General features: G+C 44.4%; 1 protein-coding gene across 1 annotated transcript in view; it reads right to left on the minus strand.

Annotated features, from left to right (window-relative positions):
• kctd10 (potassium channel tetramerization domain containing 10) overlaps positions 1-25654 on the minus strand; it is a 228585-nt gene extending 202931 nt beyond the window's left edge. Inside the window, exons 1-2 of the mRNA XM_063034491.1 lie at positions 25054-25654; positions 290-362 (exon numbers count right to left, since the gene is read on the minus strand). The gene's annotated coding sequence lies outside the window, so the exon portion shown is untranslated. The remainder of the gene's footprint in view (positions 1-289; positions 363-25053) is intronic.
• Positions 25655-26317: the final 663 nt, after the last annotated feature.

A 26317-nucleotide genomic window follows, 5' to 3' on the forward strand; every position in this document is an offset into this window, starting at 1 on the left:
TCATTCACCTCATGCCCATCTTAGTCTGAACTGTAATATTCGCCCATTTTACCCACTACCCAGGGCTGGTGGCTTTAGCAAGCTTTGTATACAGAGGCCAATTATTAAATAGCAGTTACAGGCATGCTCAGGGATTTTCTATCCTCAGTTCTTTGCTCTGAGACTCTGTTCATCCAGCTCCTGGCTAAATGATGCAAGCTTTAATTAACTTTTTTTTGTTTTAATAGCTTTCTCTCCCTCACCCCCTCTCCACCCACTCAGTAACATTCCCCCAAGTGGAGTCGCTCACCTTCATGGATTCTGGCACCATCTGTCATACATTTCCACAGGGTGCAGCTGCTCAGTGTTGCGTGGCCAGGACGCTGAAAGGCAAGGTGGACATCGTCAAGGCGCTTATATTAAACTTGTGGAGGGGACATCATCCGCATTAGCTTGCCAGCAGATAGAAGGTAATCAATCTTTCAAAGAAATAGCCACTTTCTCTTTGGAGAATATCCAAGAAGGATGCATGGAATACAGATACACAAAACACACGAAGTGTGATTCAAAAAAATCTAGCATTACATTGGTTGGAATCAATGACCTGTTTCTGTTTGAATAGACTGTGAAATTTATAACCACTTTCACCCCACTCTATAAATACACAAGATTGTGTAAGATGCAAGATTGTTTAATGTCATTTCCAGTACACATGTGTAAAGTAGAACAAAATAATTGGTATTCCTGATCCGATGCTGCACAAACAAAAAACACAAAAGATAAAGAACACAATTATGCTTTAAAAAATGATAAATAAGGTAGCTTACAAACATATCTGATTGTATGTCCATAAAGTGATGTTAGGCACAGGAGTGTCTGTACATAAGGTGATTCTGACAGGAAATGATAAAGTAGTGATGGTTGGGGTGTGGAGGGGTGGGTTCGTGGGCGGAGGTGTTGATCAGCCTTACTGCTTGGGGAAAGTAACTGTTTTTGAGTCTGGTGCTCCCAGCGTGGATGCTACATAACCTCCTCCCTGATGGGAGTGGGACAAATGGTCCATGAGGAGGGTGGAAGGGGGATCCCTCATGATGATACTAGCCCCTTTCCAGCACCTTCCTTTCCTTACCACAGTGATTGTGGGGTAGTTCAGAAGGCTGAGCGAGGGGCATGGCCAACATTGAGTACTGCAGACTGGGTATTGCAACGTTTCCAAAGTTTATGTGCCACTCTAGAGCAGGCTGGCACAGTTGCAGAACCACACTTCTGCAGGGATTTCCTTTTGAAAAGGTATTGAGAGGCTCTTATGCCTTAGATGAAATGTGAAGGATCTCACACCATCATCCAGCCTATACCCGTTTCCTCGACAGAAACAGATTGCCTGCTGAATCTCATGGCTGTGCGGGGCACCATGCTATACCAGTTGGAGGCACTGTAGCCCAGTGGTTAGCATAACACTACTACAGCATCGGCGACCTGGGCTCAGTTCCACCACTGTCTGAAAGGAGTCTGCACGTTCTCCCCATGACCGTGTGGGTTTCCTCCAGGTGCTCTGGTTTCCTCCCACATTCCAAAGGAAATACGGGTTAGGGTTAGCAAGTTGTGGGCATGCTATGTTGGCCCCAGAAACCTGGCGACATTTGCAGGCTGCCCCCAGCACATGTCAGAGTGTGTGGTCATTGACACAAATGACGCATTTCACTGGCTGTTTCAATGTACATAAGCTAAAGCGGATCTTCATCTTTACCTTGGTTTTTTCACCCTTCCATCAGTGCCCAATCTTCACTAAGTGCCTCTCCATCCTGCCTGCCCTTTGGTGGGCACAAGCTCTGGTGTGTCTTGAAAGTGCATTGCTGTCTTTAAAGAAAAAAGTTCGAGCTTTCTGCCCTGTGAGCATCCAGAATCTGCTATGAGACCTGTGAACATGGTCCCAATATTTTCCACAACAAGCTCTGTCCCTTTCACCCCTCTGGCCCTGGGAGCTTTGGAGGATTGACCTGCAGTTCAGAAGACTGACAAGTGGTTTCATTGAAACATGTCAGAATGTGAGGGGGTTGACAGGAGAACTTCCTGCAGTTTTCCCTCGGGCCGGAATCAGGAAGCCGAGCTTTTGGGAAAGGGTCTGGACATCCTGAAAATGAGTCCCTTTGCTCAGAGGCTGAAGGTCTTTGGGTGTCTCCATAGGGCTGTGGAGGTTGATGTTATTGTACAAAATATGTAAAATAGAAATTCAGCAGGGTACCAGGAGGAAAAGAGATGAGCAAGTATTGTTCCCTCTGCTGTATGCTACAGAAACAAGCTTGCTAGAAAACCTCTCCCCAAACATTGCAACACAGAATGTGACAATCCTTAAAAGTGCACTGACCCAATATCAATGAGGCATATATTTCATAGATATTTAATGTTTTGAATGTAGCCAAGTTGGAATTTTCAGACAATATGAAGATAGGTGGAGGGACAAGTAGTTTTGAAAAAGTAGAGAGGTTACATAAGGACTTAGACAGATTAGGAGAATGGGCAAAGAAGTGGCAGGTGGAATACAGTGCTGGGAAGTACACGGTCATGCACTTTGGTAGAAGAGATGAAAGGATTTTCTAAATGGTGAGAAAATACAAAAAACTGAAGAGCAAAGTGACTTGGGAATCCTTGTGCAGGATTCCCTAAAAGTTAATTTGCAGTTTGAGTCTGTGGTGAGGAAGGCAAATGCAATGTTAGCATTCATTTCAAGAGGACTGGAATATAAAAACAAGGATGTAATGTTGAGACTTTGTAAGGCACTGGTGAGGCCTCACTTGGAGTATGATGAGTAGTTTTGGGCCCCTTATCTTAGACAGGATGTGTTGACACTGGTGAGGGTTCAAAGGAGGTTCATGAAAATTATTCCAGGATTGAATGGCTTGTCATATGAGGAGTGTTTGATGGTTCTGGGCCGGTATTCACTAGAATTCAGAAGAATGAGGGGTGACCTCATTGAGACCTATCGAATAGTGAAAGGCATTGACAGAGTGAATACACAGTGAATACACTATGGTGGGAAAATCCAAGACCAGAGGACACAGCCTCAGAATAGAGGAGTGTCCTTTTAGAACGGAGATGAGGAGGAATTTCTTTAGCCGGAGAATGGTGAAACTGTGGAGTTTGTTGCCCACGTGGCAGCTGTGGAGGTCAAGTCTTTATGTATATTTAAGGCAGAGGTTGATAGATTCTTGATTGATCAGAGCATGAAGGGGCAGGGCAGGAGATTGGGACTGAGAGGAAGATTGGATCAGTTGTGATGAAATGGTGGATCAGACTTGATGGGCCAAATGGCTTAATTCTGCTCCTATATTTTGTGGAATTTATGGGAAGATGGGCTGGAGGTGAAGATCAGCCATAAACCCAAGGAATGGTGGAGCATGATCACATGGTTGCAAGGTTTCTCCGACCTCCATTTCTTAAGGAGGTGTGGAAGTACAGCACACCATTCTGAAAACAATGCAAGACTAGCCAACAGACTGGAAATCCCCAAAACTCACCACATGCAGTTTACCAATGCATACAGTACGTCATCTGTTTTGGTGATCTCCAAACTAAATCTAAACACAAATACATCATTCATTACAATATGGGAGGAAGACACTATATTCACTCTGTACACTGTCTTCTGGTCAAGCAATACAAGCTATAATGACAGTACACCTCAGCACAAATAATTGTTTAGTTCTGTAAAGACTTTTAAAACGAGGCTTAGCTTCACCCATCATCTCTCTGGCTTGCTACAACCTTTGTCACATTCTTTTGAACCTGACTGCCAAAGATATGCAAATCTCACATTAACTTGTCACGAACTTGTCATTGCTGACACCAGATATTGCGGTAGACTTCCTAATTGTCCTGAAGCAGTCAGGCCAAAACCTACTGAGGCGCTTCACCGGAAAGAACAGCACAAGAGAGTCAGCAACTTCTCTCGAGTCGGCTGCTTGCAGGTTGTGCATGTTTAAAACAAAAATCTGTACTCATATCATTTAGCTACCAATGAAAGGAAAATCAGTAGGGTGTGATTGCAGCACTGTCGGCCCAAGCTGAGGGACAGATTTTGCATAGCGGTGATGCACCTTCTGGGGCTGTCATTATCTTTCTGGTGAAGGTAAGTAAACGTTCCCGACTTTAGACCCAAGAACGGCAATGTTTTCAACCCTGGATATTTCCAGTCCTGATTCAGCGGTTGATCTGAAATGACAATAATTTCTTTCTTCCCACAGCGGCTGCCCTTCCCCCGGGCAGATTGCCTGCTGCTCTGGTTATTGTACGACTTGGAGAGGAAACCGCACGGAGAGGTGTTCCTTTGCACGTAGTGTCCTTTGGCCCAGCTGCTCAATGGCTGTCTATAAGGAGTTTGCAAGTTCTCCCCGTGACTCCCACATTCCAAGGATGTATATTTATGGCCAGTGAATGGTGGGTGTGATACGCTGGTTCTAGAAACGTGTTAACATCTGTGCATAATTGTGCCCAGCACAATCCTTGCTGATTTGAAACAAACACATTTCAATGTACACGTGACAAATAAAGCTAATATTTCTTTCTGCCATCTAAGCTAGTCCCATTTGCCCACATTTAGGCCATTTCTTTTAGCCAGGGTTCTCAACCTTTTTAATGCCTTGGAGCCTTACCATTAACTGTTGACCCCAGGCTGGGAACCTTTCCAAACCACATTCTTGTTCAAACGCCTTTCAAATGTTGCTAAAGTTCCTGCCTCAGCCACTTCTTCTGGCAGCTCATTCACCTCTGTTCTCACCCTTCTTGACGGTAGAGGTCACAGATCTGAGAGGCACCAGTGTAGCCCAGGCGTGCAGATGGTATACACTGTGGTACAGGGAATGAACGTTTAGCACAGTGGGAGGAGAGCCACTTCTCTCCCTCGTGACCGACCTTCCATAACCCACAAACTCCAGCCAGTGTGAAATTGTTGCCCATTTCCAGCCAGGCATCAAATACCACTTGTCTATCACCACTGTCCTATTTTACTTCCCCACTTTCCCCCTCGCCCCCCCCCCACAAAGAAGCTAAATTTGAAAAAAAAATCTTTTAAACTTCTTTTCAGAGACTTAACAGCACCATAATTAACCAATTATTTCCATTTACAGTTGACTGAAGCCTGGCACAGGCCAGGATAATCCAAGTCAGAAGGTGGTAATTTCATTTCATTTCCAGGCAAATTGGATTATGGGTTGTGCCTTGTACTGATCTGATGTGTGCTCCAGCAGTTCTGCAGACCGAGGCCAGCAAGTTGGCCCAGTGCCAGTCGCAACAACAGCAGGGCTTCAAGGAAGACTCAATAATATTCCTCTACTAGCATTTTCTTCCCATTTTCTCTCTATCACCCATCCAAATTTCTTATTTTTATTTATTTAACTGAACCATTGTGACTGTCAGAAGCACAAATGCCTGCCTGACACTAAGGTACAGAGGAAGCTGGGAGGAAGACCGAGGGGAGACCACTTCGTCCTTTGATTTGCTCCACTGTTTATCAATATCACAGTCCACCATAAAGCCATTTAAGAATAAAGAATCAGGTTTAATATCACTGATACGTTATATTTCGTTGTTTGGCAGCAGTACAGTAAAAAGACAGAAAATTACTATATATTACAAAATACAGAGTGGAAAGGAATAGCAAGTTAGTGTTCCTGGACCATTCAGAAATGTGAAGGCAGAGGGGAAGAAGCCTTAATCGTTAAGTGTGGTCTTCAGGCTCCTGTACTTCATCTCTGATGGTGGTAACAAGAGGCCAGGTATTACTCTGTCCCGTTATCTCTTGATATTCAGGAACGCATTGATCTTTGTTCTGAATAAATTCAATGCCAGAGTCTCTACACCCCTCCAAAATAAGTGAATTTCTAAGATTTGCCACCCTCTGAGGGAAGGAAATTCTGCTCATCTTCGTGAAATATCCTCCTTTTAGCCAGCCTATCGAGTCAAGCAAGAGGTCTACTCCCTTCTAAAATAGTAAATATTAGTCAAACCTTTCTCACAAAATTCACTGACCTTGGAACCAGAAGTGAATCTTCACACCCTCCCAAGGAGAGCAAAATGGAACGCTGAAGTATTTCCCCTCTGCCCTGTATCTCACAGCTGCCTATACAACTGCAGCGACAATATGAATCTTGTATTCAAAGCCTCTTGTCATAGGACCAATGAGTCATTTACCACCCTGACTGCTGCTGAACTACACGTTAGCTTTTAGTGATTGGTGTACATGGACACCCATGTCAGTATGAACATCAACATTACCCAACCTCTCGATTCAAAAGAACTCTGCTCTTTTTATCCCACAAAACTGTGTGTCTTTTCTTTCCCAAGTTACATTGCATTTACCAAATTCTTGTTCAATGAATGAGCTTGAAGTTCTCAAACTTTTCTTACAACACAGGCTCCCCTGGTCTCTGTTGGTTCTCAGAGACTGCAGCCGGTACCATTTCAGATTGAGATTAGCTTTATTTCTCATTAGTACATCGAAACATACAGTGAAACACATAGTTAGCATCAACGATCGACACGATCTGGATACTGGGGCAGCCCACAAGTGTTGCCATATTTCAAAAAAAATAGCATGTCTACAATTTACTAACCCTAACTCGCATGTCTTTGGAATGTGGGAAGAAACCGGAGTACCCGGAGAAAAGCCATACTGTCACAGGGAAAAGGGAAAACGTACTAACTCCTGACAGACTGCAGCACGAATTGAACCCCAAGTCCTAAAGCTGGCGCTGTACAGCAGCGCGTGACTTAAACAGCCAATTAACAACCAGCATTTCTTTGGGATGACAGGAAATCGGAGCACCAGGGGGAAACCCACATAGTTACAGAGAGAACAGGGAAACTAACTCAAGCTTTTTTGATGTGTAGTCACAAGTACAGAAACGGGAAGCACCATAACCAATTAGAGCACGGTATGCCTATCCTAGCAGGTAAAGTCAGCTCCGGCGGACTGAGCAGATGAGATCTGATGCCAAGGAAGGCAGTATGCAACCCACAGGAGAAATTACGGCTATCCACTGCAACAACGGATGCACCCAGTTTGTGACGCTTGTTCGTACCACTGGACCCAGAGAGAAAGTGGAGCTGCCTCAGTGCAAAGGCTTTTCCACTTTACAAACTCTCCCCCACAGGTTTTCTGTCATTGTTGGACACAATGGACAACAACCAATGTTCTCAAAAGCATAATTGTAATATTGTTGTTCTTCTATTGGCAAAAATATAAGCATCAGCTGGGATAGCCCCCCCCACACCCAGGATAACTCCTCCTCTGTTATCATCAGAACAGCAAAGCCACAGTGCACCTAAAACGTCTGGGAGTCTCTGCCTCCACTACCCTCTGCCTAATGGTGCAGAACCCTCATGTGTACTCGAGTCGAGGGGGCTGAGGGTCAACTTAACATGTCATTGGGAAGGGTGCATCTTAGATTGTCCCTCAGTGCTACAACTGAGGTATCAGCCTAGTTGCTTCTGGACTGGGACTTGAACCACAGTATTCTGCTTCAGTTATCAGGATTAACTGAAGCCAATACCAACACTCAATGAATAATATGTCTTCCCATTATTGATTTACAGAGATAACTATCTGTAATATTAGGGTGGGGGGATTGTAAAGGAAGACTGAGAGATGAAGAACAGGAACACAAGAGACTTTGGGTACTGGAATCTGGAGATTAAAAACTGCTGGAGAGTACAGTGAAGGGTCTCGACCCGAAACATCACTGTCACAGGTACCACCTGACCTACCAAGTTTGCTTCTAGCCACGTGTGGGTGGACAACCAGTCCTTCCTACTCTGCTGTTAATGGTGACAGCCCAGCATAGTATATATTGGTTTATCATTCTCACCTACTCTGAAACCATGGACAAACTGATCTGCATGCTATCCACACAGATCATTTCATCACATCAGTAGTACGAGGGAAAAACAATAACAGAATGCAGAACAAAGTGCTACAGTTACAGAGGAAGTGCAGTGCAGTGCAAGCAGTGTGGTAGCGTAGAGGTCAGCACGACGCTTTACAATACAGGCGACCTGGGTTCAATCCCCACCACTGCCTGTACGGACTTTGTACGTAGTCCCCATCACCGCGTGGGTTTCCTCCCACAGTAGGTGGGCTAATTGGTCATTGTAAATTGTCCTGTGATTAGGCCAGGGGTTAATCGGGAATTGCTGGGCAGCGTGGCTCGAGGGCCGGAAAGGCCTAGTCCACGCTGTATCTCAGTAATAAATAATTAAGATGGAAGGCCATGCTGAAGTAGATAGTGATGTCGAGAGTCCATGTTGTTGTACTAGGGGGCAGCACTATGATACCTGATGGCACATGCTTTCAGACTTTTGTATCTTCTACCTGATGGGAAGAAGAGTACACATCCATGGTAGGTGGGGTCTTGAATCATGTTGGCGGCTTTACCAAGGCATCAGGAAGTGTACACAGAGCCCATGGAGGCAAGGCTGACTTGTGGGATGCGCTGAGCTCTCTTGTGGTCACAGGCAGAGCAGTTGCCACACTAAGCCATGTTACACCTGGGCATACGGTGTATTGTTAAAAACTGGTGAGCATCTAAGCCTCCAGAGGAGGCCGAGGTGCTGGATCATGGTGTCTATGGGGTTGGATCATGACAGACTTTTGGTGATGTTCACTCCTAGGAACTTGAAGCTGTCTTTCCCCCTTCCCCTTCCCCCCTTTCCTGAAGCCAATGTTGAGCTTTTCTGTTTAGCTGACATTGAGAAACGAGCCAAACAGCACATCCCCTCCCTCTGACACTCTCTATATGTCAATAGAAACCTTCCTCATGAGTAAATCACAGGTACCAAGCCACTACTGCGGCACTCTGTCTTTTAGCCATGAGTACTACTCATCCCAGTACCGAAAGTAAATAATTCACCCATTGGAAACTATTTTGGTGCTATTTATGGGATTTTTCTGCAGAATGGCCCTTGCACTTGCCACCATTACAACAATCACAGCATTTCAGAAAGTAATTAATCTGTACAAAGTATTTTGAGCCATTTTAATGGTATGCAAATTGAAATGCCTGCATTTCTTTTTATCCCCCTCTACTTCAATTTATATAAAGCTCATCGCAAATGTTGCTTGACAGATTTGAGTGGTGCACATCTCTGTGATGGCTCCCCACAAGCCACACAAGGTCATAAGGCTTCACGCACTCTGCTGAGTTGGCTTACACTTCTGAGATTTTCATGTCAAAATATACTGGTGAGAAAATATTACAATCTGCCTTCCTTGATTGCCAGTTCTGGGCAGCACTGAAACTTCTGTATGGAAAAGAGGGTGATAATTTCACCCCTGCTCTCTTCTCACTGCTGCGATCGGGCAGGAGGTACAGGAGTCTTATGTCCCACACCACCATGTTCAGGAACAGTTAATACCCCCAAACATCAGGCTCCTGAACCAGCATGGATTACTTCACTCACCTCAACTCCAACAGATTCCACAACCTACAGACTCACTTTCAAGGATTCTCCAATTCATATTCTCAATTTTACTTATATATATTTTTGTAATTGTACAGTTTGTCTTCTTATGTACATTGGTTGCTTATCTGTTTTGTTTGTATGTTGTTTTTCATTATGTTTTTATAACTACTGTGAATACCTGCAAGAAAATTAATCTCAGGGTTGCATATTGTACTTTGATAATAAATTTGCTTTAAACTTTGATCTGCACTATGGCATTGCACATTCTCCGAATCACCTCCATCCCACAAACCAGTCTCCCCTCCGCTGCTTCAGGAGAGCAGTGAATATAATCAAGGGCCTCACCCACCCATTCATTTCCCTTCTCCCATTAGGCAGACGATCCAAAACTGAAAACAGACCCAAGGACAAAACACTAAAGATAAATTCTTGAGCTCATCATGAACCTTGAACTTTGTCGACTTGCACTGTGTTTTCTCAGTAACTACAACATCATCTTCAACGTTCTTTCCTTTTCACTGTCTCCAGGTACTTATGGAAGGCATAACATGTTTTTCTACAATGTCTCTGTGCACATGAAAATAAAACCAATGCCTACAGAGGTAATCAAAAGCAACCTATTCTGACTCAGACACCAGGAATTCTGCAGATGCTGGAAATTCAAGCAACACAACTCAAAGTTGCTGGTGAACACAGCAGGCCAGGCAGCATCTCTAGGAATAGGAACAGTCGACGTTTCGGGCCGAGACCCTTCGTCAGGACTAAGGGTCTCGGCCTGAAACGTCGACTGTACCTCTTCCTAGAGATGCTGCCTGGCCTGCTGTGTTCACCAGCAACTTTGAGTTGTGTTGCTAATCTGGCTCAGACCCACTTTGTTCTATCCTCTCAGTTGCCTACATTATCTTCTGTACTTCAATAAAATTTAGATGAATGGGTCAGGAATTCCAGAATTTGGGGTTTCTGGAGCTGAAGGTACAGTTGTACAGTAAACGAATCTGGTGAGGACTAGAGGGAAGAAATTGGAATGCAGAGATCAAGGAAGATTGTGGGCTTTGGGTCTGTATTTTTTGATGTTTTAGAATAGGGGTTGGTGATCTTACTGAAGCCTGCGGGATCCCAGATTTGCATGAAAGGAGATGTTGAGGAGTTCCATTGATGCTTGAGTCTCAAATAAGAGGGTGTAATTAAAACAGATATTCAGGAATTTCTTCTAGAACACTGGTATTCTCTAGCCAGGAGAACTGTGGACATGAGAGCATTAGAGGTACTTCAAAGTCAACGTGCAGTCTGTCATATATGCAAGTTACATGTATGCACAGGAGCAATGAGAAACCTTACTACCAACAGCATCACAGGTACATTCACAAGAAAAACAAATTGCACAAGAAACATCACAATTAGAACAAAAATAAAGGCCACTCTAGTGTATAGCAGTCAAAGTGGTCATAATGTTGCTATACTGAGATAGAGATTAGGGCCGTGTAAATTGGTTCAAGAGCTGAACAACTAAAGGGAAGTAGTTGTTCTTGAATTTGGTGTGGGACTTCTGTACCTCTGCCTAATGGTAATTGTAAGATGATGGACAGGATAGTGGGGATCTTTGACGATGGATACTGCCTTGTTGAGGCAGCACCTCATGTAGATAGTGCTGATGGTGGGTGAGGGATGTGCCAATAAAGTATTGGATTGAGTGCTACTCTCGGCAACCTGTGCACGTAAACTGTTGTATCAGACCATGATCTAACCAGTCAGGATACTTTTAACACTATGTTTAGTGATGTGTCAAAGAAGCTTAGCCTTGAATGAAAAACAAGATTTATAGAAGAGGTAGATAAATCTCCAAAAGATGAGGAATTGAGGGATATTGGAAACTAGCAGCCAAGGCTGGAACAGATCAGTCACTACTGAACAATGGGGCACAATTGTGGCACCCGGTAATCCAGTCTGGTCCCTAGTTTCTTGTGTTTAAGAGACTGAAAATGAGGGAGAGACAGGAGCTTGAAGAAAATTGGAAAGAAACTCAAGACTTGATGCATTGCTTAAATACAGTCAGTGCAAGTCAGCTAGCACAAGGATTAGCTGAGCTTGCTACTAGTTGAGACGTGGGGATTAGTGTTTTGGATAACCTCAACATTATTGGGAGGGGGAGGGGTGGTGGGGAAAAGGGAGCCGACAGGAATGTCAAGGATGTAACAAGATCTGGATGAGGGTTTCAGCAGCTAATAAGCAGAAGCAGAAATGCAGAATAAACCACTTACCTGGCCTCATAACATAGCCAAATCCCACCATCCCACTTATAACATGGAAGGAATGTTACTGTATCCACACTTCACAACTGTCAATAATCAGGATTACTGCCATCCTACTGCTCGCCAAGTTCCTGAAATTGAATGAGAACGATTTTGCTGCCAGTCCTGGTTTGTATGTATCCACATGTCTTGTCCTGTCAGTTTGAATTCAGGGTTCACCACTTCCCAGTGCTTCTGCTTTGCTTCCAGTTTTAGCACATGTTGAAAACACATCTCTTTGCTCATTACCCTCACCCTTTAATCCTATATGCTGCAAACATCTGGGCCTCAATTTTCTGCGATTTTAGACCAATTTATCAAACTTGTACTTTGTAAAGCCAATAATCTGACATCTGATTGTTTAGAAATCCTGACATTCTGGCATCTGGCTCACTCATTATTCCTCTGTGTTTCCGTTGGGTATCCAGCTGAAACAGCTGGAGAGAAGGGTTTGCTGCGCAGCAAGACAGCCAGAAATCAGGGAGGTGGGTAGATTTGTGGCAAGAGTGCCTTTGAACTCACCAGGTTTGCAGGAAACATTATACCACTGTTTAACATGTAAAAAATGTGAAATAAGTGGGCTGGAGTGTAATAACATTCAATTGTTCAGAAAATCCATCAGTTTGACTCCAAAGTCCCAAAGGTGCCAGTTTATTGGAGTTTTACTGTAATTACAACACTATTAGCTTCTTCTCTCCCACCTCCTCCTAATCTCTCCTACCGCACACTTTTCAATGATAAATTCTGAACCATAATATCCAGTTATTGTCCCAACTGGTTCCTCCACCAGCACAGCTCTGAACTCATTCTTCCACTGAGCGGTAATGTAAGAATCAGATATATTATCAGTAACATGACATGAATTTAGCTGTTTTGCAGCAGCACAGTGCAATACATAAAAAAATACTGTTACATTAAAACATAAATAGCACAAAAGGAGTAAAATATTGAGGTAGTGTTCATGGATTCAATGTTTATTCAAAAATGAGATGACAGAGGGAAAGAAGCTGTCTTAAAACATTGAGAGTGCACGTCCTCCCTGATGGTAGTAATGAGAAGAGGGTGATGGGGGTCCCTAATGATGGATGTCACCTTCCTGAAGCATCGATTTTTGAAGATGTCCTGAATGCTGGGGAGGCTGGTGCCCATGATGGAGCTGGCTGAGTTTACAACTTCCTGCAGCTTTTCTGATCCTGTGCATTTGTGCCTCTATAGCAGACAGAATGCTCCCCACCGTATATCTGTAGAAATTTGCTACTGTTTGGTCACTCTAATTTACTCACATTTCACTGCCACTCCTCTTTCCTCACTCGTGAGTTTTAAAGTTTCTAAAGCCTTTGCCACTTCTATTAATACATCTTATTGCTCCTAATCAACTCCCTTTCCACTTAATTTGAATTGACAGTGCTGAAGGATGCAGGCACTCTCACTGGCACTGGTACCATGTCTAGGGAAATGCATGTGATAATCACTCAGTGGCCAGTTTGTTAGGTACTTCTGTATCTAATAAAGTGGCCACGGAATGTATGGTCGTGGTTTTCTGCTGCTGAAGGCCATCCACTTCAAGGTGCGACGTGCATTCAGAGATGCTCTCTGTACACCACTGTGGTAACGTGTGGTTATCTGAGTTACTGTCACCTTCCCGTCAGCTTGTACCAGTCTGGCCATTCTCCTCTGACCTCTCTCATTAACAAGGCATTATCACCCACAGAACTGACACTCACTGGATGCTTCTTGTTTTCACTCCATTCTCTGTAAACTCAAAGGAGAATGTGAAAAAATTACAAGAGATACACAGTTTCTGAGATACCCAAACCAACCAGCATTCCATGGTCAAAGTCACTTAGAACATATTTCTTCCCTGTCCTGGTGTTTGCTCCAGATAACAAATGAACCTCTTGACCATGTCAGCATGCTTTTATGTATTCAGTTGCTGCCACATGATTGATTGATTAGTTGGTGCCTTCGAGTTGGCCTGAAGGCGGTGTGTAGTGAAATGATGAGTGACTGTCTTAGAAGTTTTTTTAGCGATCGCAAAACCCTGCACCCAAGCAAGGCTGCAGGACCGGATGGTGTCAGTACCGGTGCTCAAAGCCTGTGCCTCTCAGCTATGTGGAGTACTTCGCTATGTATTCAACCTGAGCCTGAGGCTCCGGAGGGTTCCTGTGCTGTGGAAGACATCCTGCCTCGTCCCTGTGCCGAAGATGCCGCGCCCCAGCGGCCTCAATGACTACAGACCGGTGGCATTGACCTCCCACATCATGAAGACCCTGGAGAGACTTGTTCTGGAGCTGCTCCGGCCTATGGTCAGGCCACACTTAGGTCCCCTCCAGTTCGCCTACCAGCCCCAACTAGGAGTTGAGATGCCATCATCTACCTGCTGAACCGTGTCTACGCCCACCTGGACAAGCCAGCGAGCACTGTGAGGGTCATGTTTTCTGACTTCTCCAGTGCGTTCAACACCATCCGCCCTGCTGTGCTGGGGGAGAAGCTGACAGCGATGCAGGTGGATGCTTCCCTGGTATCATGGATTCTTGATTACCTGACTGGCAGACCACAGTACGTGTGCTTGCAACACTGTGTGTCCGACAGAGTGATCAGCAGCGCTGGGGCTCCACAGGGGACTGTCTTGTCTCCCTTTCTCTTCACCATTTACACCTCGAACTTCAACTACTGCACAGAGTCTTGTCATCTTCAGAAGTTTTCTGATGACTCTGCCATAGTTGGATGCATCAGCAAGGGAGATGAGGCTGAGTACAGGACTACGGTAGGAAACTTTGTCACATGGTGTGAGCAGAATTATCTGCAGCTTAATGTGAAAAAGACTAAGGAGCTGGTGGTAGACCTGAGGATAGCTAAGGTACCAGTGACCCCTGTTTCCATCCAGGGGGTCAGTGTGGACATGGTGGAGGATTACAAATACCTGGAGATACGAATTGACAATAAACTGGACTGGTCAAAGAACACTGAGGCTGTCTACAAGAAGGGTCAGAGCCGTCTCTATTTCCTGAGGAGACTGAGGTCCTTTAACATCTGCCAGACGATGCTGAGAATGTTCTACGAGTCTGTGGTGGCCAGTGCTATCATGTTTGCTGTTGTGTGCTGGGGCAGCAGGCTGAGGGTAGCAGACACCAACAGAATCAACAAACTCATTCGTAAGGCCAGTGATGTTGTGGGGATGGAACTGGAGTCTCTCACGGTGGTGTCTGAAAAGAGGATGCTGTCTAAGTTGCATGCCATCTTGGACAATGTCTCCCATCCACCACATAAGGTACTGGGTGGGCACAGGAGTACATTCAGCCAGAGACTCATTCCACCGAGATGCAACACTGAGCGTCATAGGAAGTCATTCCTGCCTGTGGCCATCAAACTTTACAACTCCTCCCTTGGAGGGTCAGACACCCTGAGCCAATAGGCTGGTCCTGGACTTACTTCATAATTTACTGGCGTATTTTACATATTACTATTTAACTATTTATGGTTCTATTACTATTTATTATTTATGGTGCGACTGTAACGAAGACCAATTTGCCCCGGGATCAATGAAGTATGACTATGACTATCTATGACTGTTGGACATTGATTGCCACGTCTGCTTCCCTTGTTCGGTGGTGAGATAGGCGATGAGGCAGCAGTGTCACCTTGGTTGTAGAGAGGACTCAGCCCCCATCCTCGGGCTTGTGTTGTTGTGTGGTGTCCGGGATCAGGTGGGGGTGGCCTCGCCCTGCCCTTCGGTGCTGCCCTCCAGTGTTGGATCGGTGGAATTACAGGCTAGGCTGCAGGGAACCATCAATTTGCGGGCCTTGTCACTCAGGGTCTTGGACTAAAAGTGTGTTTTCTTATGTGACTAAATATTTTTTTCACCTTTCCCATTATTTTGAATGCGCGTCTATGTTTTTGCACCTTGGTCCCAGAGAAACTGTCTCATTTGGCTGTATCCATGTATGGTTTGAATGACAATTAAATGTGAATTGATTTTGATTTGATTTAAGAGCAAGAGTACCTAATAAAGTGGCTATTGAGAGTACAACCATACACGTGTAAGGTGAAGGGGGAGAAGAAGAACATTAGAAATAATAAGCCCCACGTCTACTCTCTCATCCAGTAAGATCTTGGTCTCAGCTCCATTTTCCATAACCCCCAAGTGCCTAATGTGATGCAAAGACAGTGAAGAGGAACTCAATAGAGAAGATTTGTACTTATTTGGAGTAATGCGAGATTTCATTGAAAATGCAAAATTCTACAGAAGCTTGACAAGAAGATGCAAGGATGATTTTTCCCCTGGGATATCTAGAGGCGCTGGTCACAGTCTCAAAATAAAAGGAATCAGACAATCCAGACTGAGATATAAAGAAACTTCTTCACTTGGGCAGTGGTAAACCTTTGGAATTTTTAAACCCAAAAGGGTTCTGCATATTCAATTGACAAGTTCATACAAGACAGATCCAGAGATGTTTGGATATTAAAATAATCAAGCCATTATGTGACTACAACAAGATAATACCACTCAGGTAAAAGGTCAGCCATGATCTTTTTATTTAGAGATATAGCATGGTAACAGGTCCTTCCAACCTCACTGGCTTGTGACACCCAATTACACCCATGTAACTAATTAACCTACTAACCCATATGTCTTTGGAATGTTACTGAGCAGTAAAGCAGGAATGAGGAATGAATGGCATCCATTTCTCAACTTGCCATTAGACGTCAAGGAGCAGTAACGTCACTTGCTGACCTTTCCCCTCTTCCCAGAATGGGCATGGTGGTCAGTATAGTCCACAAATCACAGCTGACTTAACATGGTTCAGGCACAAAGCTGCTCATGTGCTCAACAAAGAGGCAAACTTCGAAGGAGCACCTTGCCTGGCAAGAGACTCAACCCATTCAATGGAGCCAAGCAAATTAGAGACTATTCGGTAAGAAATTCTCTGGATAAGGGCAACTGAGATCACAGGCGTGTACATGTGAAGGTGAATCCAAAGTTAGGAAGACAGGGATAGCAGATGTGCAATCGCTTGGGTATGCTCCACCATCCAACTATAGTCCTCACTTCAACTGTATTTCCCTGCGTTTTGGCCATGTCCCCCGATACCCTTACTGAGCAAATATCTGTCATTCCTCAAACTGAAGTCTCCTATTATGCTAACAGACTGAAGTTGCTCTAGATTTCTACCTGCACTTCAATGTTTAAATTAATTCTTGCTTTCATTTCTGAAAAGGTCTTGCTCCAGTTTCTTGATATCTGTACCTGTTTCCACCACCCCTCTCCCTGGGAACCCTCACAATAATGCCATTTTGGGAGATGACATTCCCCCCCCCACTCAATCACTCATCATCAAGGGAAGACAGGCAAAGTTCAGGCAGCCCCAAGCCTTGTTTCCCCCCCCCCCCAAAAGACAACAGCTCTACATTTTGTTTTAGAGATACTGCACGGCACAAGGCTTTTCTGGCCCAATATGCAACCAATCCTCAACTACACCCATTTGACCAATTAACCTACTACCCTTACACCTTTTGAATGTTGTGGGATACATGAACATCTGGTCACGGGGAGAACGTACTTACAGACAGCAGTGGAATTGAACCCGGGTCCCTACCACTGTATCAGCGTAAACCTTTCAAAGTATAAATTATAGCAACATCTTTTATTATTTGGTGTGCTGCATGATGTGCCAGAATTCCCCCCCCCCCAAGACTCCCTGTTTTAAACTGTTCCTTAAGACCTTTAACTAACTTTTATAGTTATCTGCATTAACATCACCTACGTTGTTTGGTATTAAATTTTATTTGATGTCTGCTGCTGCATAATAGTCTGGGACATTTTACCACAACTAAGCCACAAGGTAATTTTTTTGTGATAAAGTCCCTTCCCTGTTTAATCAGCCAAGTGTGACTGGGAAAAGAAAGGGAACCTCATTTCAGTGTGTGAGCTGCACAGCAAGCATAGTCTTGTCTGGTGCTGCTGAGAGGTACACACTAAAAGATGAGGAAGTAAATTGAATTCAACATTGGCTTTGTGGGAGAAGTCAGAGTGGTAGTTAGTGGAGGCCTGCAACTGGTGGTGTGCCACAGGGATCAACGTAGGTTGTCATCTATATCAACAATCTGGATCATAAGGCCGTAACACCATAATTAGGTCATTCATCCCATTGAGCGTTCCGCCATTTCATCATGGCTGATCCATTTTCCCTCTCATCCGCATTCTCCTGCCTTTTCCTCGTAACCTTTCACCCCATCAACTTCTGCCTTAAATACACCCAATGACCTGGATTCCACAGAGGCTGTGTCAATGAATTCCACAGATTCACCACCTGTGGGCTAAAAAAGAAATTCCTCATCTCCATTCTAAATTGATGTCCCTCTATTCTGAGGCTGTACCCTCTAGTCCTAGACTCCTCCACTATCAGAAATGTCCTCTCCAAATCCACTCTATCGAGGCCTTCCAACATTCAACAGGTTTCAATGCGATTTCCACCCCCCTTCTAAATCCCATCAAGTACAGACCCGGAGTCATCTAACGCTCCTCGCTTTTCATTTGCAAAATCATTCTTGTGAACCTCCTCTGAACCCTCTCCAATGTCAACACATCCTTTCTTAGATAGGAAGCCCAAACCTGCTCACAATACTCCAAGTGAGGCCTCACCAGTGCCTTAAGAAACCTCAACATTAAATCCTTGTTCTTACGTTCCAGTCCTCTCAAAATAAAAGCTAACAACATATTTGCCTTCCTCACCAACAACTTAATCTGAAAATTAACCTTTAGGGAATCCTGCACAAGGACTCCAAAGTCCCTTTGCACTTTGGATTTTTGAATTTTCACCTCATTTAGAAAATATGGGGACAAAATATTTCTTCCACCAAAGTGATAAAGTCCATTCCCTGACACTATATTCCATCTGCCACTTCCTTGCCTGTTCTCCCATCTGTCAAAGTTCTTCTGCAGCCTCAGTGCTTCCTCAACACTGCCTGCCCCTCCACCTATCTTCATATCACCTGTAAAACCATCAATTCCATCATCCAAATCATTGATATGATATATATAGTAAAAAGAAGCGGTCCCAACACCATTCCCAGCAGGATACCACTAGTCACCGGCAGCTAACCAAAACAGGCTTCCTGACCCCTGCCAATCAGCCAATGCTCTATCCATGCTGGAATCTTTCCTGTAGTACCATAGACTTGTTAAGCAGCATCATGTGTGGCACCTTGGCAAAGGCCTTCTGAAAATCCAAGGACACAACATCAATTCTCCTTTGTCTATCCTGCTTGTTATTTCTTCAAAGAATTCCAACAGACTTGCCAGGCAAGATTTTCCCATGCGGAAATTGCATATTTTATCCAAAACCCAAGCCTTAACAATCGACTCCAACATTTTCCCAACCAATGAGTTCAGACTAACCGACCTATAATTTCATTTCTTCTGTCTCTCTCCTTTCTTGAAGAGTGGGGTGATATTTTCCAGTTCTCCGGAACCATGTCAGAATCTAGTGATTCTTGAAAGATAATTACTAATGCCTCCACAATCACCTCAGCTACCTCTTTTAGTACACTGAAGTGTAGTCCATCTGGTCTGGGTGACATATTTACCTTCAGACCTTTTGTCTTCCCAAGTACCTTCTCCCCAATAATAGCAATGGGTCTCACTCCTGCCCCCCGACGCTCTCAAACATCCAGCGTACGTGTCTTCCAAGTGGAGAATGATGCAAAATACTTACTCAGTTCATCCGCCATTTCCTTGTCCCTCCATTACTACCTTTTCAGCATCATTTTCCAGCAGTCCGATATCTACTCTCGTCTCTTTTACGGTTTATATATCTGAAAAAACTTTTGGAATCCTCTTTAATCTTATCAGCTAGCTTACCTTCATATTTAATCTTCTCCCTCCTTGTGGCTTTTTTAGTTGCCTTCTGTTGGTTTTTAAAAGCTTCCTAATCAGAATCAGATTTAACATCACTGGCACATGTATTGAAACTTGTGGTCTTTGCAGCAGCTGTAGATTGCAATACATAATAAGGGGAAAAAAATCCCCTTATTCTTCCCACTAATTTTTGCTCTTTTATATGCCTTCTTTCACCTTTATGTTGTCTTCAACTTCCCTCGTCAGCCACGGGTGTGTCATCCTGCCTTTAGAATACTTCCTCTTTGGAAAGAATCTATCCTGAGCCTTCCGGATTGTTCTTAGAAAATCTAGACATTGCCATTCTGCTGTCATCCCTGCTAGTGTCCCCTTCCAATCAACTTTGGCCAGCTCCTCCCTCATGCCCCTGTAATCCTCTTTACTCCATTGCAATACTGATACATCTGACTTTAGCTTCTCCCACTCAAAACGGCAGGGTGGGTTCTATCAGATTATGATCACTGCCTCCTAAGGTTCCTTTACATTAAGCTTTCTAATCAAATCTGCTTCACAACACCCAATCCAGAGTTGCCTTTCTCCTACTGCGGTTACAAGTTGCTTTAAAAAGCCACCTTGTAGGCATTCTCAAAATGCCCTCTCATGATCCAGCATCAATCTGCTTTTCCCAATCCACCTGCATATTGAAATCCCCCATGACTATCGTAGCATTGTCTTATTACATGCCTTTTCTATCTCCCATTATCTGTTTCTCTATCTGTTCAGAGGCCTGTATGTGACTCCCATCCGGGTCTTTCTAACCCTTGCAGTTTCTTAACTCTACCTACAAGGATTTGACATCCTCTGATCCTATCTCACCTAATTCTAAAGGATTTGATTTCATTTTTTTAAAACCAACAGAGCCACACCACCCCATCTACCTGCCTGTGCTTTCGATACAATGTGTATCCTTGGATGTTTAAAAATATAATCTTCCTTCAGCCACACTCAATAATACCCACGTCATACTTGCTCATCTCTAACTGCAGTGCAAGTTTATCTGCCTTATTCCATATACTGCGTGCATTCAAATATAACACCTTCACTCCTGTATTCGTCACACTTTACGATTTTGTCCCCATGTTACACTGCAACTCATTCCATTAGCTACAATTTTGCCCTATCAGCTGCCCGTCCTCCCTGACGGTCTCACTGCTCTGTGTGTATACCATCTGCCTCATCCTCAGCCCCACTCTGGTTCCCATCGCCCTGCCAAATTAGCTTAAACCCTCCCCAACAGCTCCAGCAAACTTAACTGCAAGGATATTGCTCACCCCTTGGGTTCAAGTGTAACCCTTCCATTTTGTACAGGTCAAACCATCCCCAGAAGATATCCCAAAAATCCAGAAATCTGAAACCTTGCTCCCTGCACCAGTTTCTCAGCCATGCAATCACCTGCCAAATCATCCTATTCTTACTCTCACTGGCATGTGGCACAGGCAGCAATCCAGAGAATACTACCCTGGGGGTCCTGCTTTTCAGCTTTCTACTCAGCTCCCTAAATTCTCCCTTCAGGACCTCCTCACTTTTCCTACATATGTCGTTGGTGTCAATATGTACTAAGACTCCTGGCTGCTCCCCCTCCCCCTGTAGAATGCCGTGGACCCTATCCAAGGCATTCCTGACCCTGGTATCTGGGAAGCAACATACCATCTGGGTGTCTCTTTCACATCCACAGAACCTGGTGCCTACTCCTCAACAACAGAATCCCCGATCACCACTGCATTCTGCTTCTTCACGCACACTTCCCCCTCCTGGAAAAAACACGGTTTGACAGAGTGAATGGTAAGACACTGAGGAATGTGGTAGAATGGAGGGACCCAGGAATACATATCTATAATTCCTTGAAAGAGGCTTCACAGATGACGAAAGCTTTTGGCACATTGGTCTTCATAATATTGAGTTCAGGAGTTGGGGTCCTATGTTGGAGTTGTATAAGCCATTGCTGGAGCCAAATTTGTTGTATTATGTGGAGGTCTGGTCACGTACCAACAGAAAAGATATAGTATGGAGAACATTTATCAGGATGCTGTCAGAACTTAACCAGAAATATAGAAAAAGGTTGAATAGTTTAGGAATTTATTTCCAAGAGTGCAGGAGAAGTATGCAAAATTATGAGTGTAGAGAGGGTAAATGCAAGCAGGCTTTTTCCACTGAAGTTGGGTGAGACGACAACCACAGGACATAAAGGTGAAAGGTGAAATATTTACATGGAACCTGAGGAGGAACTTTTTCACTCAGAGGGTTGTGCTTGTGTAGGACACGCTGCCAGCAGAAATGGTGGATGCAGATTTGTTTGCAACATTTAAGAGAAGTTTGGGTAAGTAAATGGATGGGAGGGATATGGTGGCCAATGTTCCAGGTGCAGGTCGATGGGACTAGGTAGAATAACAACTCAGCACAGATTAGATGGTCCAAAGGGGCTGTGCTCTATGACTGTCAGAGGGGTTTCTCCAGACCCTGCCTATTCTGTCAAAGACACATTAGGCCAGCCACACAAGACTACTACTTTATCCCTCAAATACATGTCCAATTTCTATTTAGCATGGATTGTTTCCAAACACCTGGGCAAAAAGCTCTGTTGATAATAATAGAGAATCTCAACATTTAACGACATGCCTTGATGTAATTGTCTCAGAAATATGAACCCCATGTGAAGCAACACAAGATTCACAGTTAGAGGGGCGATACTGCAGATAATCACACTATTTCAGAGAGCCCCGATCCTTGTTTTACAAACCTGACCAAACCAGTCTGGCTATCCACACAGAAGAGGCATCACAATTTCATTTTTGCTTGCTGTCGCACAAATGAATGGTTCAGGAAACAGGACAGTTCATTCCCTTAACAAAACACCACACTTCCCACAGCTGTCCCAGCTTTGTTCAAGGAGCCAGCCAGAGTGCCAGGCAGCATCATTCTGCACCAGTCGTCCTGCACCCCCAGTTCCTCAAGCTTTCCCATGTTGGTGTACTGTACAGACTCTCCTCACTGAGCTGATTGTACAACTGATGGACTCACTTTCAAAGACTCCAAACTCATTCTCCATTATTTATTATGTTTTGTTTTTGCCGTTTGTCGTCTTCTACACATTGAAAAACCTCCACACACACAGCCATTGATTTTACTGTGATGCCGACAAGAAAATGAATCTGGTGGTTGCATTTTGATAATAAATTTCTTTTGAACTTTGATACAGTCCAAGTCCGCGTCTTTGCTCTTCCTGGACAGCAGCCAAAGTGAATCTTAGTGACTCCTCAGCAACTGCCTGCTCTCAACATCGAATTCACTGCGGTGAAGAGCAGCACTGGGAATTCAAGTGTTAACAATCACAGGTGCAGATCCACAAGTCGACACGTGTTGGTCTACCTTAAAGAGTTGAAGAGTACCGGAATACAGACACCGAGCACTGATCCATTCGGAGATACGCGGACCAGTGAGTGCCATTGTTGATTGACCCACAACCCATTGTTAAACAGGGTCTGACATAAGACATTAGTGTTGCTGTTTTACTCAACACGTTCTCCAGAGGCACGTTTTCCGTGCCTGTAGTGAAGATCGGCCTTCTGCAATGCAGTTTTTGCAGGCATTTCACTGCATGCCTGATGCAACCCCCCCCCCCCCGCGGAATGAGACCCATGGAAAAAAAAGGAGGCTCGGGTCTTTTTTTGCAAGGCTGAAGAGCGGCTTGAAAAGGAGCATTGGGAACGCTGGTGAGTTCGCCACTGATGTGCCACATTTTCAGATAAATCGCAACAGGCAACTCGGAACATTAAAGATTCTGCAATTAATTTCAGCACATAATTTACCCTGACATCCCCAACTTGCAATCCAACATGGCATATTCACGAGGTTTGCACAACGGAAGAGTAGCAGGACATGGTTTGAACAGTAATTACATATTTCACGTGAATTGCCCAATAACAAGCAGGTAGTTCGTGTGGACAATAATGAGCTGGATTTCATATTCCAACTGTAATCGTTTATATCATCATCTATAGAATTTAGTCCATAAAAGCGGCACTCTCTTTCTGCTCGCTATCGGCAGCACTCTATTCTTCAGGCATGCAGACGCTTTCCCCCAAATCCTCCCCACCCTTGCGTTGCACCCCACTCCACCCCCGAAGACATCTCTCTACAGCAGGCCACTCCCCTACCTTTTCTCTCCACTCGACGCCCGTTCCTCTCTCGGGGTAACTCCTCGGAAATTTGCAAGTTGCACTCAAACGCAGGCACCCGTCAACACCAGCCCGTTATTTGCCTGCGCTATTGTTACACTATTTTCAGAACAAGACAATTCCGACACGTCGACACTTTATTCCTGATGCTGTCTGATCTGCTGAGTTCCTCCAGCATTCTATATGGGTGTGTGTGTTACTCTGAATTTTCAGCATCTGCAGAATCTCTGGTGTTTTAGACAATTCAGAGTATTTCCTTAACTTCCCCTCTCACACTGCCTTACATAGAAATGATTTTCCACTATTACTGAGGAAATAGGTTAAAACATAAATACAATAGGTTTCAGAAAATATCTTCTAAAGAGCTTCCAAGCGGCATAAGTTCGACCTTAGCCAATATTTCGCCAACATGATGTACCTATAGACTCGCAAGAGGAAAATGGACCGACGAGGCAGGTCCGACTGTGGCTTTGGAATTTACTTTGCAACTAACAAATAGAGAAACAATTCGAATCGGGAGCAGCCCCGTGGGACCTCCATTCACTTCACGATTCCTGTCCTCTGGTCTCCCCGTCATGTTATCAGCCCATTAATCGGTTCACTTCATGGTCACCACTGCACACATTTAATGGCTAATCTTTTGGCACGATTTTAAAAAATGGTGTTTATTACACCCCCATCAGGGCGTGCACTCAAACCGTGGCAATAATGCCTTATTCCAAACGGGGTAAAACAGCAAACACAACCTTCACATTCTCCGGTAAAATTACTTACGCAAATAATGTCACTAATGTATCCGAGGCGATAGCGCTCCCCGGATGTTTGTTTTAAGTTTTTAAATTAATCAAATTTACCTTTCAGCGCTGTACAGAAACATAACTGAATAAAATAAAACAAATTGTCAAGATGATTTGCAATCTGCGTTTTAATTCGATACATGCACCCTACCCATTCACGTGGCGGTTATATCTGCAATCTGGAGACATGGTAAAAAATTAATGCTATCTCCTCCGCATTGCTCACAGTGCTTTATATAATAACCTTCGGACTGCCGTCCAGTCTTTGCAGAATTTCCAGGACTCACTGGATTAATACAATTGTCAGGACTGATAGAACCCTCGCCTTTGCACAAAATTACCACACACACACATGCACACAAGATCGAGCTTCACAAACGGTAGGTTGTAAAATATACATACCCCTCAAGCCTCATTAAGAGTGTACAATTTCAACAAATAGAGAGAGAATTGCCTCTTACCGGTCAGATAACCTCAGACGAATTCAGGCTGCTCGGGGTTATTCTGTTGTTAAACGCTCTCCCTTCCTTGGAAAATACGTGACGGTACCACCGATGCTTCAGACCCAACGGGAAGCTTCCTTCGGTCGGAGCACAAGACGAAGCTTGGCTAGAGCTGAGATGGGAGCCGGAGATCTGGCATCTGATGTGTTGAAGACTCCGGGTGTAACATATGAAGTGGCGGATATGTGCAGAGTTGCAATGGTGCGATTGGGCACCACTGGTAACGAGACTGACGGGACTGTTTGAATGGTGTGCCGTAGGAACAGCGCCCGTGTTTCGCCAGCCCTCTGTCCGTATGTGTGCGCTGTGCACTCTTCTTCCACTCGCTCCTTTTCATTGAAGAAGTGCAAAACACACACACACAAAATTAGGGTACACTGCTTTGAGTTGTGTGCGTCAGGACCCAGGGCGGACCCTGCATTGAAGAGAGGGAGAAAAAAATCGCCGTAATTAGTGTCACGGTGAATGAGGAGTGCGAGCTGAAAGCATTGAATAATTAATCCATCTGTGCTGTCTTTTGAATGGGTTGTTCAAACAGACAGCTGCTGGCTACTTGCATCCATTGTTTGCCTTCTGCTGGAGCCTACCATCGGATACACACCTACCATCTGTGTAACCTAGGCAACAGGCTCCCATTCAACCTAGGGCAATGGAGAGCAGGGATTGATGGTAGGTGCAGTGCGTGTTCTTCACAAATCCTTGCCTTTGTTGACTGTCATTGCCTATTCCACTGATCTCTGTGATCCCACACCCCTCCAGCTGCCGCACCCTTCTACTGGACTGTGTTCCTCCTTTACAGGGCTCTAGGACTCTGAGGGTGTTATACACTCCGGCATACAACTTCTGGTCAAGTTAGAGTCACACGCTGTGGAAACAGGCCATTCTACCCAACTGTCCCTGCTCAGCAAGCAAGGCCCATCTGCCTGTGTTAGGGAGCACTATATACTTTATTGTCGCCAAACAACTGATACTAGAACGTACAATCATCACAGCGATATTTGATTCTGCGCTTCCCGCTCCCTGGATTACACATCAATAGTAAATATTAAAAATTTAAATTATAAATCATAAATAGAAAATAGAAAAATGGAAAGTAAGGTAGTGCAAAAAACCGAGATGCAGGTCCGGATATTTGGAAGGTACGGCCCAGATCCGGGTTAGGATCCGTTCAGCAGTCTTATTACAGTTGGAAAGAAGCTGTTCCCAAATCTGGCCGTACGAG

The sequence above is a fragment of the Mobula hypostoma genome, chromosome 27 (assembly GCF_963921235.1).
Source record: "Mobula hypostoma chromosome 27, sMobHyp1.1, whole genome shotgun sequence".
Classification (NCBI taxonomy): domain Eukaryota; kingdom Metazoa; phylum Chordata; class Chondrichthyes; order Myliobatiformes; family Myliobatidae; genus Mobula; species Mobula hypostoma.